Raw genomic sequence first — 13,139 nt, 5'->3', positions numbered from 1 at the left:
GACGGTCAGCCTAAGGTGGCCGAACAAATGTGGGGCGGGGTGAAACCGGCCCCCACAGCGTCTCTGCACATCTCTTTCCTGGACCCTTAAAGGTCATTAGAATCTATAACACTTCCAATGCTGGTGCTCAGGTGGACGAGCAGGGAGGCAGGGGTCCTGGGGACAATCAACGTCACCGGGAGGCTGCTGGGGAGAAGCTCTGACCCTCGCCCCAGGGTATGAGGGCTCCCAACTCAGCACTCAGCAGTTACAGAAGAAGGGTCTGCACCCTCAGCACTCCAAGAATGAGGAACGGGACAAAAGGCAGAGGAGGGGTTTGTCCCCAGCAAAGCCCATTAAAAATCCCTGGGAGATAAAAATAGAATCTGGGCAATAAAGTCAAGTCTAACCTTTTTTATCCTTTGTGCTTTGTCTAATTTCACGTGCTCCTAGGGTCCCGCATGCAGAGGTTCCACACCCGGCACTTCAGACCAGATTTCCTACTGCAGAATGGCTGGGTCGACACCTCAGCTCCTGGGGCCCAGTGCAGACTCCACGATATAGAGCCTGAGCTACAGCCAACCCGGCCCTCGAGAGCTCCACCGCCTCCATCCCTCCCACTGACTCTGACAGGATCTCTACACAGCAGCCCAGCCCACAGCCCACGGGGTAGTGCATGCTCTCACCTCCCCATTCTCTGATCAAAATATAAAGTTTCCTTTGCTTGTGAACAAAACTCAGTCTCGATCTGTTGGTCCCAATGACACTGGGCAGGGGGACACTTGTTGGGGTCCACTCTGGAGGATCAGTAACAGAAATTGAGACTATTGTAACCTCAATGAACAGATGTGTGAGCCAAACTGTAGTTAACATAGAACAGTGTATAAGGCTCGGGTAAAATAAGATGTTTTTAACACTTCCATTTGATATTTCCATCACTTTTTATAAGCAAGTTCAGTGAAAAGGTTTGTCTTATTTGTCAGGTCAATATTAGAGAAACGAAGTGATTTCTTTCCAAGGATGTACATCTAATAATCTTGGTTAAACCTTCAATCTTGTTTTAAATGCTTTTCCATTGAAAATGATACCTCTCTTTCAGCTCCCCCATTTCTGAGAAGTATAAAATCTTATAATTTATTATTACCAAAGGGGAAAGGTGGGAGGAGGGATAAATTAACAGTTTGGAATGAACACATACACACTGCTATGTATAAAATAGATCATCAACAAGGAACTACTGTATAGCACAGGGAACTACACTCAACATTTTGCAATAACCTATAAGGGGAAATAATCTGAAAAAGAATAGATATTTTTATTGACATCATCTATCAATGATAGTTAAAGTGTAGCCTAAGGGAAGCTGGTGGTGAGTGCTTCTGACCCTGAAGACTTCAATCATCTAAAGTTTGGACTCTGCCTACTTCCCAAGGCCCTTAATGAACATATGTGTAGCCGTAGCTTAAAAACTTCCCCAGTTTGGGTTTCGGGGAGACACTGATTTTGAAAAAGCCCTGGTGTTCTCCTTACATGAATGGGACTCTTCCTACTGCTAAAACATGTCTGTCACACCCAGAGGATGGTATACCGTCTGATCGGGAAGAGTTTGGAAAAGGCATCTCATCTCCTCATCTCCTGGTGCTCGGGTTCACCCCTCCAGCGTCTTTACTAACAGTCTCCCCACTTGGAGATGTCAGCACTGTCAACATCCTGTTGCGTACAGTTTGGAATTTGTCCAGAGGATGAAGCGGAAGGATGAGGAACAATGAGAGACAAGTCCTAGGTGTTCAGACAGGCACATGTCACTCTAATTTCCAATCAGGAAGACGAATTGACCAAAGGCTAGGGTTGCCCATGGAAACAGTATAGGGCTTGAGGAAATCCCGCTGCTTTGTGGCCAGTTCCCATAAACACGAGTTGAACAATGGAACTCAGGGGCAGTAAAATTCACAAAACTGCAGAGTTGAAAATATCCATCACTGAAAAATGTCTTGAGGAAAGTCAGAGAAAAGGACTTGTAAGCAAGGGAGAATGGCAGGAAAGGGATTTGAGGAGGTAGAAAGGACTCGCCATTAAGCACAAGAAAAGGAGCTGAACATTGCCAACATTGCAGTTGGCCAAAAAGGGTGTATGCGTTCTTTTCTGTATATATTCAAGAAAAGGGCATACACTTTTTTAGCCAACCAAACAGGTGGGCACTGGAAGTCAATACCACAAAAGATATCACTTCGCATCAGTCAGAAGAGCCATCCTCATAAAGCGTAAACAACAGAAATGCAGGACAGGGCAACAAGAAGAGGGAGCCCTGTGAGACTTATAGTGGAAATGTATATTGCCAACGGCCATTCTGGAGAAGTGTATTGTGTTTACTAAAGCATCTACAAAATGAGCTACAGAGCATAGGGCACTTGCACTCATGGGCGTATATCTTGGGAAAAACAAAAATCGAGAGGACACAGGCACCCCAATGTTTACCCCCTCTCTGTTTAAAAGATCCTCGACTAGGATATAACTTAAATGTCTCTGGAGGGAAAAAATGGATAGAGATGTGGTACTTAGGTAGAGTGGAATATTATTCAGCCTGGAAATCAATGAAATATGGCCAGTTGTAACAACTCCGGAGGAGTTACGTATGATCATTCTAAGTGACAGAATTCAAAAAGAAAAAGACACATATCATAAGATATCACTTAAAGGTGGAATCCAAAATGGCTACACATGAAATAAATTACAAAACAAAAACATAGTCAAATATGTAGAAAACACGCATAAGGCTGCTAAACGGGAAAGGTGGGGAGGGGTGAGGCATCATCCAGGAGGTTGAAATTAGCAAAGATACCATTCCAAATACCAAACTGATAATCAACAAGGCCTACACGGTAGCTAAAAGAACTGCACTCAGCACACTCAAGTCACCGGAAAAGAATATATACGACTGGTAAGAATCTGAAAAAGAATTTATTGATGTCTCTCTGTACGTGAATCAAGTGGATGTACAGCAGCAAGAAACAGAGCTTTGAAAATCAGCTGTAACCAATATAGTAATAAATTGAAAAAAATAAACGACAGAGAGACAGAGAAAACCTCTTACAACTTTTCCTCAGGGACGGTGATGCAACATGGATTGAACACACCTAGACCCACAGCAGGATGAGACATAAGGCTGGAAACTGTTTGCGCTAAGAGAAATGTGAGGTTGGGTGAGGAAATGCACACCCTTTAAAGTAATACTACCTGGTACCCATTCAATGGGTCCCAAATCTGCAGGTTCAAGGGATCTTCCTACAGCTAAAACATGCATGGAAAACCCAGAGGACTGTACACCATGTGATCGGGAGATGTGTCTAAAATGCACCTCATTTATCCTCTCCTGCTGCTCCTGTTCACCATTCCAGCCACGCTACTTAGAATCTCCCCACTTGGAGAATCAGCACATTTAAACTTCTGTTTCACACATTTTGCAAATTGTGAGGAGGATGAACGGGAAGAGGGGGAACCAATGAGAGAAGAGTTGTAGGGGTTTGGACGGGCACATATCACTCTAATTTCCCATTAAGAATAAGAATTAAAGAAAGGCTCAGCCTGCCTCGCCGGAGCCAAAGTAGGGCCTGAAGCAATCCTGCGGGTTTGAGGCCAGCTCACAAAAGAGCAACTTAAAAAATGGAGCTCAGGGTCACTGCAATTCACAAACCTGCAGAGTTATAAATGAAAACTAACGTCCAAAAATATGTTGAGGTAAGGCAAAGAAGAGGATCTGAATGCAACACAGAATTGCAAGAAACAGATTTCAAGAGATAGATTGGACTCGTCTTTAACGCACATGAAAAGCGGCAGAATTTCGACAATGATGCAGTTGGCCCAAAAGGGCGTATGCGTTTTTTCCTGACTATATCCAGGAAAAAACGCATACGCACTTTATGGGCAAATAAGCAAGCAAGCAATGCAAATGTGCACAACAAAGAAGTCTCACTTCCCACCGGTCAAAAGGGCCATCCTAAAAAATTGTAAAAACCAGAAATGCAGGACAGGCCATGGAGAACTGGGAACCTTGTTATGCTGATGGGCGGGATGTAAATTGCCAACAGACACTCGGGAGAAGTGTATGGTGTTTCCTGAAACATCTAAAAAACAAAGCAACAGATCCTAGGGCACTTCCACTTATGGTCCTATAGCTTAGGGAAATTAAAATCAAAAAGACACAGCCACCCCAAAGTTTGGGACGCCTCTGTTTACAAGAACCTCATTTACCGTACAAGTTTAATATCACAGAAAGTGAAAAATGGATAAAGAACTTGTGGTACTTACATACAATGCAGTATCACTCAGCAATGAAATCTATGTCATCAGGACCGTAGCAGCATAATGAGTGGATTCAGGTACGATGATTCTAAATGAAATAAGTCACACAGAAAAAGAAACATCATAAGATTTCACTAATACACGGAATGTAAACTTGGCTACACAGGAACTGCATTCCAAAACAGAACAGCGTCTCAAATATAGAAAACCAACTTATGCTTGCTTAAGGGGAAAGGTGAGTTGGGGTGCTGCATAAAACCAGAGATTGAAATGAGCACAGATAAAGTTCCTTAAGCCAAATATGGAATAGACAAGAGCTACTCCTTGCTCAACGAAATGGACTCAACAACCCATATTAAACGCCTAAGAATGTACCTGACTAGTAAGTATCTTAAAACCTATGGATTGCTATGTCTCCAAAAGAGAATCAAGCGTGTGTACAGGGGCATAAACGCAGCAGTGATAGGATTGGAGAGGTTCGGTGAGCAAATGAAGACCCTTTGAAGACATATTGCATGGTACCCATTCCACGGGTCTCAACTCTCCAGGTTTAAGGTATTCTTCCTTCAGCTAAAATATGCATGTGGAACCCAGAGTATGATCAACCGTGTGAACGGGAGACGTGTTCAAATATGTCTCAGTTTTCCTCCCCTGGTACTCGGGTGCAACATTCCAGACGCTTTACTAACACTCTCCCCACTTGGAGAGTCAGCGCCTTTAACCTCCTGTTTGGCCCAGTTTGCAATTTCTGCTGAAGATGAACGGGAATAGGGAGAACCAATTAGAGACTAGCTGGAGGTGTCTGGACGGGCAAATTTAACTCTCATTTCCCACCAGGAAGAGGAAATAACGAAAGGCTCAGCGTGCCGTGCCGGAACCAGATTAGGGCCTGAAGCCATCCTGCGGTGTTGCGGCCAGCTCACAAGAAAGCGAGTTGAAGAAAGGAGCTCAGGGACACTATAATTCACAAACCTGCAGAGTTATAAATGGCAGCTATCGTCCAAAAATATACTGAAGTAAGGCTGCCAAGAGGACTTGAAAGCAGGGCAGAATTGCAGGAAACCGATTTCAGGAGGTAGACTGGAATTGCATTGAAAGCATAGGAAAAGAGGCAGAACGTCCACAATGATGCACTTGGCCAAAAAGGGTGTATGCGTTTTTTCCTGAATATATTCAGGAAAAAACGTATACACCCTTTTTGGCCAACCAAGCAAGCTTGCAAAGGAAATCTGCACTACAATGAAGTCTCACTTCCCCCCGGTCAAAAGGGCCATCTGAAAAAAGTGTAAAATCCAGAAAGGCAGGACAGGCCATGGAGAACTGGGAGCCTTGTTATGCTGATGGGCGGGATGTAAATTGCCAACAGACACTTGGGAGAAGTGTATGGTGTTTCCTGAAACATCTAAAAAACAAAGCAACAGAGCCTAGGGCACTTCCACTTATGGTCCTATAGCTTAGGGAAATTAAAATCAAAAAGACACAGCCACCCCAAAGTTTGGGACGCCTCTGTTTACAAGAACCTCGTTTACCGTACAAGTTCAATATCACAGAAAGTGAAAAATGGATAAAGAACTTGTGGTACTTACATACAATGCAGTATCACTCAGCAATGAAATCTATGTCATCAGGCCCGTAGCAGCATAATGAGTGGATTCAGATACGATGATTCTAAATGAAATAAGTCACACAGAAAAAGAAACATCATAAGATATCACTAATACACGGAATGTAAACTTGGCTACACAGGAACTGCATTCCAAAACAGAACAGGGTCTCAAATTTAGAAAACCAACTTATGCTTGCTTAAGGGGAAAGGTGAGTTGGGGTGCTGCATAAAACCAGAGATTGAAATGAGCACAGATAAAGTTCCTTAAGCCAAATATGGAATAGACAAGAGCTACTCCTTGCTCAACGAAATGGACTCAACACCCCATATTAAACGCCTAAGAATGTACCTGACTAGTAAGTATCTTAAAACCTATGGATTGCTATGTCTCCAAAAGAGAATCAAGCGTGTGTACAGGGGCATAAACGCAGCAGTGATAGGATTGGAGAGGTTCGGTGAGCAAATGAAGACCCTTTGAAGACATATTGCATGGTACCCATTCCACGGGTCTCAACTCTCCAGGTTTAAGGTATTCTTCCTTCAGCTAAAACATGCATGTGGAACCCAGAGTATGATCAACCATGTGAACGGGAGACGTGTTCAAATATGTCTCAGTTTTCCTCCCCTGGTACTCGGGTGCAACATTCCAGACGCTTTACTAACACTCTCCCCACTTGGAGAGTCAGCGCCTTTAACCTCCTGTTTGGCCCAGTTTGCAATTTCTGCGGAAGATGAACAGGAATAGGGAGAACCAATGAGAGACTAGCTGGAGGTGTCTGGACGGGCAAATTTAACTCTCATTTCCCACCAGGAAGAGAAAATAACCAAAGGCTCAGCGTGCCGTGCCGGAACCAGATTAGGGCCTGAAGACATCCTGCGGTGTTGCGGCCAGCTCACAAGAAAGCGAGTTGAAGAAAGGAGCTCAGGGGCACTGTAATTCACAAACCTGCAGAGTTATAAATGACAGGTATCGTCCAAAAATAGACTGAAGTAAGGCTGCCAAGAGGACTTGAAAGCGGGGCAGAATTGCAGGAAACCGATTTCAGGAGGTAGACTGGAATTGCATTGAAAGCATAGGAAAAGAGGCAGAACGTCCACAATGATGCACTTGGCCAAAAAGGGCGTATGCGTTTTTTCCTGAATATATTCAGGAAAAAACGCATACGCCCTTTTTGGCCAACCAAGCAAGCTTGCAAAGGAAATTTGCACTACAATGAAGTCTCACTTCCCCCGGTCAAAAGGGCCATCTGAAGAAAGTGTAAAATCCAGAAAAGCAGGACAGGCCATGGAGAACTGGGAGCCTTGTTATGCTGATGGGCGGGATGTAAATTGCCAACAGACACTCTGGAGAAGTGTATGGTGTTTCCTGAAACATCTAAAAAACAAAGCAACAGAGCCTAGGGCACTTCCACTTATGGTCCTATAGCTTAAGGAAATTAAAATCAAAAAGACACAGCCACCCCAAAGTTTGGGACGCCTCTGTTTACAAGAACCTCGTTTACCGTACAAATTCAATATCACAGAAAGTGAAAAATGGATAAAGAACTTGTGGTACTTAGGTACAATGCAGTATCACTCAGCAATGAAATCTATGTCATCAGGCCCGTAGCAGCACAATGAGTGGATTCAGGTACGATGATTCTAACTGAAATAAGTCACACAGAAAAAGAAACATCATAAGATATCACTAATACACGGAATGTAAACTTGGCTACACAGGAACTGAATTCCAAAACAGAACAGGGTCTCAAATTTAGAAAACCAACTTATGCTTGCTTAAGGGGAAAGGTGACTTGGGGTGCTGCATAAAACCAGTGATTGAAATGAGCACAGATAAAGTTCCTTAAGCCAAATATGGAATAGACAAGAGCTACTCCTTGCTCAACGAAATGGACTCCACACCCCATATTAAACGCCTAAGAATATACCTGACTAGTAAGTATCTTAAAACGTATGGATTGCTATGTCTCCAAAATAGAATCAAGCATGTGTACAAGGGTCATAAAGGCAGCAGTGATAGGATTGGAGAGATTCGGTGAGCAAATGAAGACCCTTTGAAGTCATATTGCATGGTACCCATTCCACGGGTCTGAACTCTCCAGGTTTAAGGTATTCTTTCTTCAGCTAAAACATGCATGTGGAAACCAGAGTATGATCAACCGTGTGATCGGGAGACGTGTTCAAATATGTCTCAGTTTTCGTCCCCTGGTACTTCGGTGCAACATTCCAGACGCTTTACTAACACTCTCCCCACTTGGAGAGTCAGTGCCTTTAACCTCCTGTTTGGCCCAGTTTGCAATTTCTGCGGAAGATGAACAGGAATAGCGAGAACCAATGAGAGGCTAGCTGGAGGTGTCTGGACGGGCAAATTTAACTCTCATTTCCCACCAGGAAGAGGAAATAACCAAAGGCTCAGCGTGCCGCACCGGAACCAGATTAGGGCCTGAAGCCATCCTGCGGTGTTGCGGCCAGCTCAAAAGAAAGCGAGTTGAAGAAAGGAGCTCAGGGGCACTGTAATTCACAAACCTGCAGAGTTATAAATGACAGCTATCGTCCAAAAATAGACTGAAGTAAGGCTGCCAAGAGGACTTGAAAGCGGGGCAGAATTGCAGGAAACCGATTTCAGGAGGTAGACTGGAATTGCATTGAAAGCATAGGAAAAGAGGCAGAACGTCCACAATGATGCACTTGGCCAAAAAGGGCGTATGCGTTTTTTCCTGAATATATTCAGGAAAAAACGCATACGCCCTTTTTGGCCAACCAAGCAAGCTTGCAAAGGAAATCTGCACTACAATGAAGTCTCACTTCCCCCCGGTCAAAAGGGCCATCTGAAGAAAGTGTAAAATCCAGAAAAGCAGGACAGGCCATGGAGAACTGGGAGCCTTGTTATGCTGATGGGCGGGATGTAAATTGCCAACAGACACTCTGGAGAAGTGTATGGTGTTTCCTGAAACATCTAAAAAACAAAGCAACAGAGCCTAGGGCACTTCCACTTATGGTCATATAGCTTAAGGAAATTAAAATCAAAAAGACACAGGCACCCCAAAGTTTGGGACGCCTCTGTTTACAAGAACCTCGTTTACCGTACAAATTCAATATCACAGAAAGTGAAAAATGGATAAAGAACTTGTGGTACTTACGTACAATGCAGTATCACTCAGCAAAAAAATCTATGTCATCAGGCCCTTAGCAGCACAATGAGTGGATTCAGGTACGATGATTCTAACTGAAATAAGTCACACAGAAAAAGAAACATCATAAGATATCACTAATACACGGAATGTAAACTTGGCTACACAGGAACTGAATTACAGAACAGAACAGGGTCTCAAATTAAGAAAACCAACTTATGCTTGCTTAAGGGGAAAGGTGAGTTGGGGTGCTGCATAAAACCAGAGATTGAAATGAGCACAGATAAAGTTCCTTAAGCCAAATATGGAATAGACAAGAGCTAATCCTTGCTCAACGAAATGGACTCAACACCCCATATTAAACGCCTAAGAATGTACCTGACTAGTAAGTATCTTAAAACCTATGGATTGCTATGTCTCCAAAAGAGAATCAAGCATGTGTACAGGGGCATAAACGCAGCAGTGATAGGATTGGAGAGGTTCGGTGAGCAAATGAAGACCCTTTGAAGTCATATTGCATGGTACCCATTCCACGGGTTTCAACTACCCAGGTTTTAGGTATTCTTCCTTCAGCTAAAACATGCATGTGGAACCCAGAGTATGATCAACCATGTGATCGGGAGACGTGTTCAAATATGTCTCAGTTTTCGTACCCTGGTACTCGGGTGCAACATTCCAGACGCTTTACTAACACTCTCCCCACTTGGAGAGTCAGTCCCTTTAACCTCCTGTTTGGCCCAGTTTGCAATTTCTGCGGAAGATGAACAGGAATAGCGAGAACCAATGAGAGGCTAGCTGGAGGTGTCTGGACGGGCAAATTTAACTCTCATTTCCCACCAGGAAGAGGAATTAACCAAAGGCTCAGCGTGCCGTGCCGGAACCAGATTAGGGCCTGAAGCCATCCTGCGGTGTTGCGGCCAGGTCACAAGAAAGCGAGTTGAAGAAAGGAGCTCAGGGGCACTGTAATTCACAAACCTGCAGAGTTATAAATGACAGCTATCGTCCAAAAATATACTGAAGTAAGGCTGCCAAGAGGACTTGAAAGCGGGGCAGAATTGCAGGAAACCGATTTCAGGAGGTAGACTGGAATTGCATTGAAAGCATAGGAAAAGAGGCAGAACGTCCACAATGATGCACTTGGCCAAAAAGGGCATATGCGTTTTTTCCTGAATATATTCAGGAAAAAACGCATACGCCCTTTTTGGCCAACCAAGCAAGCTTGCAAAGGAAATCTGCACTACAATGAAGTCTCACTTCCCCCCGGTCAAAAGGGCCATCTGAAAAAAGTGTAAAATCCAGAAAGGCAGGACAGGCCATGGAGAACTGGGAGCCTTGTTATGCTGATGGGCGGGATGTAAATTGCCAACAACCACTCCGGAGAACTGTATGGTGTTTCCTGAAACATCTAAAAAACAAAGCAACAGAACCTAGGGCACTTCCACTTATGGTCCTATAGCTTAGGGAAATTAAAATCAAAAAGACACAGCCACCCCAAAGTTTGGAACGGCTCTGTTTACAGGAACCTCGTTTACAGTACAAGTTCAACATCGCAGAAAGTGAAAAATGGATAAAGAAGTTGTGGTATTTACTTACAAAGCAATATCACTCAGCAATGAAATCTGTGTCATCAGGCCCTTAGCAGCACAATGAGTGGATTCAGGTATGATGATTCTAACTGAAATAAGTCACACAGAAAAAGAAACATCATAAGATATCAGTAATACATGGAATGTAAACTTGGCTACACAGGAACTGAATTACAGAACAGAACAGGGTCTCAAATTTAGAAAACCAACTTATGCTTGCTTAAGGGTAAAGGTGAGTTGGGGTGCTGCATAAAACCAGAGATTGAAATGAGCACAGATAAAGTTCCTTAAGCCAAATATGGAATAGACAAGAGCTACTCCTTGCTCAACGAAATGGACTCAACACCGCATATTAAACGCCTAAGAATGTACCTGACTAGTAAGTATGTTAAAACCTATGGATTGCTATGTCTCTGAAAGAGAATCAAGCATGTGTACAGGGGCATAAACGCAGCAGTGATAGGATTGGAGAGGTTCGGTGAGCAAATGAAGACCCTTTGAAGTCATATTGCATGGTACCCATTCCACGGGTTTCAACTACCCAGGTTTTAGGTATTCTTCCTTCAGCTAAAACATGCATGTGGAACCCAGAGTATTATGAACCATGTGATCGGGAGACGTGTTCAAATATGTCTCAGTTTTCGTACCCTGGTACTCGGGTGCAACATTCCAGACGCTTTACTAACACTCTCCCCACTTGGAGAGTCAGCGCCTTTAACCTGCTGTTTGGCCCAGTTTGCAATTTCTGCGGAAGATGAACAGGAATAGCGAGAACCAATGAGAGGCTAGCTGGAGGTGTCTGGACGGGCAAATTTAACTCTCATTTCCCACCAGGAAGAGGAATTAACCAACGGCTCAGCGTGCCGTGCCGGAACCAGATTAGGGCCTGAAGCCATCCTGCGGTGTTGCGGCCAGCTCAAAAGAAAGCGAGTTGAAGAAAGGAACTCAGGGGCACTGTAATTCACAAACATGCAGAGTTATAAATGACAGCTATCGTCCAAAAGTATACTGAAGTAAGGCTGCCAAGAGGACTTGAAAGCGGGGCAGAATTGCAGGAAACCGATTTCAGGAGGTAGACTGGAATTGCATTGAAAGCATAGGAAAAGAGGCAGAACGTCCACAATGATGCACTTGGCCAAAAAGGGCGTATGCGTTTTTTCCTGAATATATTCAGGAAAAAACGCATACGCCCTTTTTGGCCAACCAAGCAAGCTTGCAAAGGAAATCTGCACTACAATGAAGTCTCACTTCCCCCCGGTCAAAAGGGCCATCTAAAAAAAGTGTAAAATCCAGAAAGGCAGTACAGGCCATGGAGAACTGGGAGCCTTGTTATGCTGATGGGCGGGATGTAAATTGCCAACAACCACTCGGGAGAAGTGTATGGTGTTTCCTGAGATATCTAAAAAACAAAGCAACAGAGCCTAGGGCACTTCCACTTATGGTCCTATAGCTTAGGGAAATTAAAATCAAAAAGACACAGCCACCCCAAAGTTTGGGAAGCCTCTGTTTACAAGAACCTCGTTTACAGTACAAGTTCAACATCGCAGAAAGTGAAAAATGGATAAAGAAGTTGTGGTATTTACTTACAAAGCAATATCACTCAGCAATGAAATCTGTGTCATCAGGCCCTTAGCAGCACAATGAGTGGATTCAGGTATGATGATTCTAACTGAAATAAGTCACACAGAAAAAGAAACATCATAAGATATCAGTAATACATGGAATGTAAACTTGGCTACACAGGAACTGAATTACAGAACAGAACAGGGTCTCAAATTTAGAAAACCAACTTATGCTTGCTTAAGGGTAAATGTGAGTTGGGGTGCTGCATAAAACCAGAGATTGAAATGAGCACAGATAAAGTTCCTTAAGTCAAATATGGAATAGACAAGAGCTACTCCTTGCTCAACGAAATGGACTCAACACCGCATATTAAACGCCTAAGAATGTACCTGACTAGTAAGTATCTTAAAACCTATGGATTGCTATGTCTCCGAAAGAGAATCAAGCATGTGTACAGGGGCATAAACGCAGCAGTGATAGGATTGGAGAGGTTCGGTGAGCAAATGAAGACCCTTTGAAGTCATATTGCATGGTACCCATTACACGGGTCTTAACTCTCCAGGTTTAAGGTATTCTTCCTTCAGCTAAAACATGCATGTGGAACCTAGAGTATGATCCACCATGTGATCGGGAGACGTGTTCAAATATGTCTCAGTTTTCGTACCTGGTACTCGGGTGCAACATTCCAGACGCTTTACTAACACTCTCCCGACTTGGAGAGTCAGCGCTTTTAACCTCCTGTTTGGCCCAGTTTGCAATTTCTGCTGAAGATGAACAGGAATAGCGAGAACCAATGAGAGACTAGCTGGAGGTGTCTGGACGGGCAAATATAACTCTCATTTCCCACCAGGAAGAGGAAATAACCAAAGGCTCAGCGTGCCGTGCCGGAACCAGATTAGGGCCTGAAGCCATCCTGCGGTGTTGCGGCCAGCTCAAAAGAAAGCGAGTTGAAGAAAGGAGCTCAGGGGCAGTGTA

At 43.8% G+C, this 13,139-nt stretch overlaps 1 long non-coding RNA gene across 1 annotated transcript in view; it reads right to left on the bottom strand.

The window, feature by feature from the left end:
• The window catches only part of LOC307181314, a 125,968-nt gene extending 113,043 nt beyond the window's left edge, over nt 1–12,925 (bottom strand). Inside the window, exon 1 of the long non-coding RNA XR_013826415.1 lies at nt 12,829–12,925. This is a non-coding gene — a long non-coding RNA (uncharacterized lncRNA). The remainder of the gene's footprint in view (nt 1–12,828) is intronic.
• Between the last annotated feature and the right edge of the window lie 214 nt (nt 12,926–13,139).

This window comes from Stenella coeruleoalba, assembly GCF_951394435.1.
Source record: "Stenella coeruleoalba genome assembly, contig: scaffold_358, whole genome shotgun sequence".
Classification (NCBI taxonomy): Eukaryota; Metazoa; Chordata; class Mammalia; order Artiodactyla; family Delphinidae; genus Stenella; species Stenella coeruleoalba.
Note: the sequence above shows the minus strand (reverse complement) of the source record. Positions and strands in the feature narration are given on the sequence as shown.